Genomic DNA, 9,422 nt, shown 5'->3' with positions numbered 1-9,422 from the left:
AAAATAAACAAAAAAAAAAAAAGATAGTGCGGGGGGGGGGGAAGATAGTATTAGTCTTATGGGGAAAATTTAAAAATAATGAAAAGTCCAAATCCTGTAGCATTATGCTCTTGTTAAAATAACGATATGCTCATGATTACGATAGCGGTTGAAGATGAGAAATATTGTCTGATGATAAAATAACACTTTCTGTGTCTCCTGTTTATACAGATGGAAAACACGTCACTTCCTGAATGCTAATAAAAAACTGAAGAATGATAATCTGAACAACAGGTGGCAGTGCATATACATGATTCGCTTTAGTTTAGTTGTAATTAAGCACAAAGCTACACAATGGGCTATCTGTGCTCTGCCCACCACGGGTATCGAAACCCGGATTCTAGCGTTGTAAGTCCGCAGACATACCGCTGTGCCACTGGGGGGGGGGCATGGTTCGCATTCTTCAAGAAATGGCATCAGAAAAATATAAGATACCTTAATAAACTATAAATGAATATTGGACAGGCTACATTTTCTTCTTGGCATCTTTATTTTATATTTTTTCAATAATGTACTTATATACCTTCACTGTGTACCATTAACCAAAACATTATTGTATGTTATATTTGTATGCTAAATGCCCCCAATGGCTCAGAGGTAAGTCTGCAGACTTACGAAGCTTATAACGCTAAAAACATGTATTCGATACCCCTGGTGGGTAGAGCACAAATAGCCCATTGTTAAGCTTTGTGCTTAGCTACAAACAAAACTGTGTAGCCTTGCGTTTATCAACAACAAACTAACCAATATATGCCACGTAGAGATTACGACTGCTTTCCTAAGTCAGTGATTTTGAGCTGATTGATAGAGGGAAGGCAGCTAGTTAACAGTACTCACTGCCATCTCTTGGACCACTCTTGTCTGAAAAAAAAAAGGATGAATCCACCATCACTATTACGGCGCACTCGTGTGTTTTTGTGGCATAGGGACTCGTCCCATGAATCACTGAATGCACAGTCCTATCGCACTAACCACTAGGCTTAACTCAGCCTAGAAAAAAATAATAACATGATTTTTCTATATAAGAATATAGAAATATATATTTCTATATATATTCCGAGAAATATATTCTCGGAATAATGACTCTCATGAAAACACGGTTAATTTATTGAACACGTGATTGCTTTCCACATATTAGTGACGAACGTTATTAAGCGTCTATCTAGACTATTGGGGAAGTAATTGGTAGGATAAGTACTGACTTTCTGAACCTTTTTAATATAATAGTACTTATGATACTGAAAGAAAGAAGTTAAAAACATTATTATAAACGAGCATTGTTGGTAGTGCTTTGTTAATGAAGCCTGTTTTTTACATCCTTGTATTGTAATAAAAGTTTAGATAAACGACCGTTACACTCCACATGTATATATATATATTTGTTTTTTGTATTACTACCAACGTTTCGCTTTTACAGCTTCTTCAGGGTTAATACATACAAACTGTTTGATATTGAAGTATACGTTAATTAATTGTGATGTTCCATCTCTCGAGTCTGTCGCACGTGTCTCCAACAATGTATAACATTATTGTTCTAATATAGTGTACTTATATTATGTAGCTATACTAAAATATGACATATATATTACTAAAATAAAATATAAAAATAAAGATAACCGATAATTATGTTCCTCATAATTAGAAAGTCTTAATTTTACTGTAAAATAAAATTAACAAAAACGAAAAGTGTTTTAGAACGTATTAACTTGGTTCACTGAAATACCGTTCGTAAATAAAAGGAATAAACAAATCAAATACACATAAAATGGCTCCCCTGTAAGATTGGGGACTTGATACCCGTGGTGAGCAAAGCACAGATAGCCTATTCTCAAAACGACGGCTGAAAACACCATGTTTGGAAAGAGCCGCAGGATGTAATAGTAAATCTCAGTACACAAAAGTATCTAGTCTGCTAACGAGACTTTTTTCTCGAAAACTTGAATAGAAAGTTGCCAGTTTAAACTTCAATATATTGTTGACAGTGACGTTTAGAAATGATATAGAAAACTAGAAAAGACTTTTGGGTAATATTCCACTGTCTCACGCACACACAAAAAATGTAGTAATAAAAGTCTGAGCGAAAAGAAATATCAGTGTGGGAGAATCGAACGTCCAATACTTTTAGGGTTAACGGTTGAAGCTACAACATTACGTAAGGCCTAACGGATCAAAAAAAAAGTGGCAGATAAGTACGGACACCGTATATTTTACTTTTCAACTATTATTGTAACAAATGAAGTGAGGATTAAGTTTCACTAGTTCTTTTATCCTTTTATCGAAGTTTTTTGAGGTATTTGAACCTTTTTGATGGGAATTGAAACCCAGGAAGAATATGTTGTTGTTTTTTTTCTCATACTTTCTGAAGTATATTTATTGTAAAACACCAAAGTTCGAAAAAGGAAAATGTTTCTAAAAACAGCCATTATTGTCAGCCATTATTTTTAAAGTATATGGGCCGGGTATGGTTAAGAAATTTTATTCTGGATATCCCTATTTCTGCAAAAATGCGTTCTGTATTTTTGACCGTGGGTGTGCCACAAGATTGATGGTCACTATTCGATCAGACAAGAGTAGTTCGAGAGGTAGCAGTGAGTACTGTTGACTAACCACTTGACCTTTAGGATATTAGATCCAAATTAGAGATGGCTATGCACAGACAGTCTTCGTGCCAGTTTGCACAAACAGATTTGAAACATGTGTTAAGTACTTTGTTTCATGTCAAATGCTTCTCGAGAGACACCAAACATATTTTATTAAAAAAAAAATGGTAACGTTAGTAAGGCGGAAAAAAAAGTACTGCCCCCCCCGAAAAAAAGAAAAACTGTATGCTTATCATTTTTACGTAGCGTAGGTATAATGATGTGTACGTTATAGGTATTATTATTACTGGATCCCACTGCCAACACCTGTAAGGTTATACGTATTAACACAGGACAAATTCTGACCTTAGTTCAAATTTCACGTTAATTTATGAAATTCTACTTACAGATAGTTCGAAAAAAAAACAGCCCTTCCCTGTGGCTCTGCAGCACGAATCTGGGCTTATACCGCTAAAATCGGGTTTTAATACCTGCGGTGGTCAGAGCACAGATAGGCCATTGTGTAACTTTGTGTTTTGTTTATCGTAAAGCACTATTCTACACAATGGGCTATCTGTGCTCTGCCCACCGCAGATATTGAAACCCGATTTTAGCGTTATAAGCCTACTGACTTACCGCTGAGCCACTAGGGGACATATATATATAAAAAGGGAAACACTGAACAATTTTCAGTTAGTTAGTTAATAATGGGTGTGTCATAATTATTGTTTGGTTATGACTATCATATTGAATATTAGGTTTAAGAGTATTTTTTGGAGTTTGATTTAGATTAACCTAATTTTAATCATACGTACGTAAGAAATGTCTTGCATCTAATGGGCAGCGTGACATATTGGTTCTTCTGCTAGGCTCTCAGGATGAGGTTCTTTGGTCCTCGTCCCGTTACCACCAAGAAAAAAAGAATTGGGACCGTTTATGCATTATAAAAACGACGGTCAAATCCCACTAATCGGTCTGACAAGAGTAGCTCAAGAGTTGGCGGTGGGTGGTATTGGCTAGCTACCTTCTCTCAGTAGCCTATCACTTGAATATTAGGAACCGCTAGCGCAAATAGCCTTGGTGTAGCTTAGCGCAAAACTCAACAAAAACAAACAATGTTATTACAGTTTTGTTTTGTACAGCTTGCTTGTTATAATTATTTAGTCACACACACACACACACTTGTGTATGTATTTAGTACACTTTTCTATCTTATTAAATATTGATGTAAATATTCCTGGGAAGGATAGTTTTTATCTCTTACTTCCCTGTACTATAGAAATATTTATCTATTACTTCCCTGGACTATAGAAATATTTATCTATTACTTCCCTGGACTATAGAAATATTTATCTTTTACTTCCCTGGACTATAGAAATATCTCTTACTTCCCTGGACTATAGAAATATCTCTTACTTCCCTGTACTATAGAAATATTTATCTATTTCTTCCCTGGACTATAGACATATTTATCTCTTACTTCCCTGTACTATAGAAATATTTATCTATTACTTCCCTGGACTATAGAAATATCTCTTACTTCCCTGTACTATAGAAATATTTATCTATTACTTTCCTGGACTATAGAAATATCTCTTACTTCCCTGTACTATAGAAATATTTATCTATTACTTCCCTGGACTACAGAAATATTTATCTATTACTTCCCTGGACTACAGAAATATTTATCTTTTACTTCCCTGGACTACAGAAATATTTATCTATTACTTCCCTGGACTATAGACATATTTATGTATTACTTTCCTGGACTATAGAAATATTTATCTATTACTTCCCTGGGCTATAGAAATATTTCATACCTTCCGTATTTAAACTTAATGTTGAATAGTGTTTGTCAGTTATTGATGTTGCGAATCCTGTTTGAAAAATTCCTAATGAAGTAATTTAAATTGGTTATATTTATTTTTTTCAATTTACAAATCACTAAAATGCAATTATACGTCTTCCATTCTGAGTCGTAATCGAAGGGTTATAAGACCCAGGAAAAGATAGTTGATTTGAGGCATTATGGGAAATGCTTGCTACTTTGTAGGATCATCCGTCTTTCTGGGCGAACTGTTATTGTTCTTTTCTTAGTGCAAAGCTACACAATACAGACTATCTGCACTCTGTCCATCGCGGGGAATCAAACACCGGATTGTTGCATTGTAAGTCCGTAAACTTACCGCTGACTCACCGGGGGGTTGGGCGAACCCAATGCTATGTGTATAGAGCATATCGTCTGTTGGTGAATTTTCACTCTACAGTCTTTTTTTTTTTTAAATATCCCTAAGATGTGATGTAATTACATATTTTCTTCGCCTAAGAGTTGTAACCCAGTCATAGGTGGCTTTAATTTAAAAGGTTTCTTTTGACTTATGAAAAGAAAAAAACAAATAAAAAAATATTTCTTAACATTGCTTGTTTCTAACAAGGAGGAATAATGGGCCGAAACGTTAATAAAATCGCACATTGTTGTACCGAAGCCTATGCGTACCATTAAGAACAATGCATTGACTGGTAAACATTTTAATACAAGTTCAGTATAAATTTGGGAATTTAAAAACCTCTAAATAGATATTGTAAAAGAAGTAAGGTAACAAGTCTAGAGATACTGTAGACATTATTTACTCAAACTACAAACCCCTACTTTGGTGAAGTCAAAATAGGTATTTGTAGTTTGAGTAAATAACGTCTACGGTATCTACAGCCATGTTTGCTTACTTTTTTTTACGATCCCTATTTGCAGGCTTTTAAATTCCCAATTTTTTATTTATCTTGTTTGCTGGCTTTTTTATGCTCAACAATTGCAAAGGATTACTTGATATGGTAGCTTTATACATTGTAGTGATAATAAACACAGCTAGAAGCTAGCTGATACGGTTCATGATGATTTACTGTAGCTATTGACTATTTGATCGCATTAGTTCGAAATATAGAATGTTAAGCTGTAGCTGGAGATTGTCATGGAGATTTGTTTGAGAATATAGTGAGAATTTATAGTGTCTGTGTAACTAAATTCTCTATATATAATGAATATCAATGGGCAAATAGATGCATAGATTAAGACACAACCCCCATTAAGCGCGTATAAAATTTTACCAATAGAAAGGTAGCCTTTTTAAATAAAAAATATACGTCTAAAACATCGCTTTAAATAAAACTTCGTGTCTTTTAAAGTAATTATTCTACGAATGTGTGTAATAAAATTTAATATTATATGTATTGATTTTTTGTTACTTCTTCACTTCATACATAACATAGGGGTTGGCTCCCTAAAGACACCACTTGTATAGTGTACAAAGCATTGAGTATCTACACATTACAGCCATCTAATGTTCATCTATTATTGGTTGGTAATTCCTCTTTTACCCTGTACTTAAACTCTTTAAAGAAACACAGATGTTTGTAAGAAAGCTAACTACAAGGGGTAACGATAATATCGGTTACACTAAAATTACGATTTTTCTTAGCTTTTATAAAATATAAAAGAAACAAATCGACTTTTCAATACCCTTACGACCTTCGCAGTAACTAATTTAGTATTCTACAAAAGGTTCGGATGCAATATACCAAGCTATTTTTGTTGTAGGCTGGCAAGAAAATAATCATAATAATAATTACAAACGGGCCGTTTTGAGCGGATTTTATTTTCCTTGTAAGTCTAACATACGTGCCTTTTGTGCATTTGTATGTGTTCAGCCTTAGCAGTCAATAGTAAAGGTTTTAAAGTGTTGTTTGAACTGAATCTTTACTGTTTAAGATTCTTCTTGCCAGAACGTTCTATTAGAGTTTTGTGCAATTCCTTGCGATCCCTATTATGAACCACTATAGTGGTTTGTGATATGATCTAACAGAACCTAACCTTTGTTGATTTACCGCGATGAATGTGGCTCTGATCTTTGTTGCAAGCGGAAACGTTCGGGTAAATAGGAGATCTAAGAGTTTCCTAATTAAGAATACTTTGAAGTCACTGTAACTAGAAGAATTATATATCATATTGCATTAATTATAGACAAAAGAAGTTATCAAAAAGGCAGAAAACAACAACATAATTTCGTCGGACATCTTTAAAAAATTATTCTATTTATTTTTGTGGATGATTTCATAAAATTATTTTATATTATCAAATTGTTTTATTTTACAAAAAAAAACACGGGTATTTTTTTAAACCTCATGATTTATAAATTATATTCACTGCTTAAAGATGTATTTCATTAAAACGATTACATGAATATATATATTTAAAGTATTACTTTTGTGCCCTCCAGTAGCACAGCGGTATGTCTGCGGACTTACAACGCTAGAAACCGGGTTTTGATACCCGCGGTTGACAGAGCACAGATCGCCCATTGTATAGCTTTGTGCTTAACTTCAAACAAACAAACAATTACTTTTGTAAAGATTTGATTGTGCGCAGTTATCAGTTTGTTGATAATAAAACTTTAATCACATAACTTCTAAATAGTGGTTTCAGGGTACCAAAATTACATGGATCATCACATTGTATTCATTACTTGGAACTGTTCTTTTTTTTATATTTACATAAAAATGTAGATTCGTCCGTGAAAGCAACGTCAGCTTCCACTTTCTCAATCGCTACAGTCTTGTGTGGAGAGAAATTTACATTCGTATAGGGATATATTAACCTCTATCAGTAATATCATGAATAACCCTGATAATTTCTATCAGCCTTGGTGACAGTAATATCATGAATAACCCTGATAATTGTTATCAGCCTTGGTGACAGTAATATCATAAATAAACATGATAACCTCTATCAGCCTTGGTGACAGTAATGTCATGAATAACCCTGATACCCTCTATCAGCCTTGGTGACAGTAATATCATGAATAACCCTGATAATTTCTATGAGCCTTGGTGACAGTAATATCATGAATAACCCTGAAAATTTCTATCAGCTATCGTGACAGTAATATCATGAATAACCCTGATAACATCTATCAGCCTTGGTAATAGTAATATCATGAATAACCCTGATACTTTCTATCAGCCTTGGTGACAGTAATATCATGAATAACCCTGATAATTGTTATCAGCCTTGGTGACAGTAATATCATGAATAAACATGTTAATGTCTATCAGCCTTGGTGACAGTTCGTAAATTTGGAAGTGATAGATTAGAAGTAAGGCAGCTATCCAACACCACCCACCGCGAACTCTTGGGCTTTTCTTTTACAAACGAGTAGTGGGATTGACAGTATATTATAACGCCCCCATTGTTTGAAAGGGAGCGCACGTTCAATGACCGAATTCGAACCTTTGACCTGCAGATTGCGAGTCGAATGCCCTAACCACCATGCCTTGCCAGGCCACTTTCTAAATGAATTGTTTCGTGGAATATTGTAAATCAATCTTTCTACTACGTTATTATTTTAATGATAAGCGAGCATATTTTCAGATTATGTGCAACGCGTTGTTTTGATTAGCTTACTGATTGAGATAAACCAATAAATGACATTGTGCGTTGCCAATCGTCCTAATTCTTAATTGAAGTCATAGCTTGTAAAAGCTAATGATCTCATTAAAATAATCTACACGAAATAATTTGATTACTATAAAAGCAAAAGCACATTACCAATACTGTTCTAATCAAAATCAGAGAAGCGTATCTATTTAATATTTTCATTGATTTAACCAATCAAAAAGCCTAATCAAATTAACGTAGGGATAGAAAAGAGCAGAGTTATAATATCAGGGTAACTGATATGTTCTTTTATTAAACCATATTGTTTTCATTTCCTTATGGCCAAGGATAACAAGTTCAAACTAATTATCCATGAGTTATATCATCAGAAAGTGGGTCGTTTGTAGAAGTAATTAAATTCACGCAACCTGTTTTTTTTATTTTTCACTTTTATCTCATATGTTGAAAGTAAATTTCTAGACTTGAAATGTGATATTCCAGTTTATCAGGTACTTTTAAAGTATTGAGCAGATTGGTTTCCAGTAGACAAGTGTATTAGACAAAAAAAAAGAAAATTAGTTGGTTTAAAAGATGAAATTCCAACATTGTTTGTGATTTACGTAAATTTTTCGTTTAATGACTGGTACACATACTTCGTTACATCAAGTCACTTGTTATTTTACTTGCTGTTCTTTTTGTTTTCTCTCTCTCTTCCGGATTTTAACGGATACTAGAGATCCACTTTGCGGAATGCGAGCTTCTCGCCTTGGCTCAAGTACAAACATAAGTAAAAAGAAAAAAATTAACTGGTTGTTTTGACATGGTGAGCGCAAAGTTAAAACTTCAAGAATGTTATAATTAAGGGCTTTGAAGAATAACAAAGAAAAAGACAATTTAGGTCGTGTTTTCTCATACAAATAGATACAAGAGAATGCAGCTAATTACCTGGCATTACTAGTCGTAAGATTCGAAGATTTAAAAATGCTCAGAGATTCCAAGGAAAAACTCCATTTTTAAAGTAAAGATTACAGAATTAGTACATCGGACTTCAGAAGAGTGAAATTAAAAACCACGAGACAATAGCTAAGGTTGTAACTTAGAGAAAAATACACTTGCCTGTTTTTATAATCGCAACACTACAGTGTCTTGAAATGTGTTTTTAAAAACATGCAATGAGTTTCGAGTGCAAACATTAAAAGAAGAAACACTAAAATCATAAATAATATTCAACGTTAAACTGGTACACAATTTAAAACATTTTATTTAGGCCTATCTATGGCCTTCAAAAAGTTGATTCCTGAGGATGACGTTGTAACGTCGAAACATGTAGAGTCGTAAACTTTTTGAAGGCCATAGATAGGCCTAAATAAAATGTT

This window comes from Limulus polyphemus, unplaced genomic scaffold, assembly GCF_000517525.1.
Source record: "Limulus polyphemus unplaced genomic scaffold, Limulus_polyphemus-2.1.2 Scaffold3580, whole genome shotgun sequence".
NCBI classification, from domain to species: Eukaryota; Metazoa; Arthropoda; class Merostomata; order Xiphosura; family Limulidae; genus Limulus; species Limulus polyphemus.
This window is presented reverse-complemented; position numbering follows the sequence as displayed.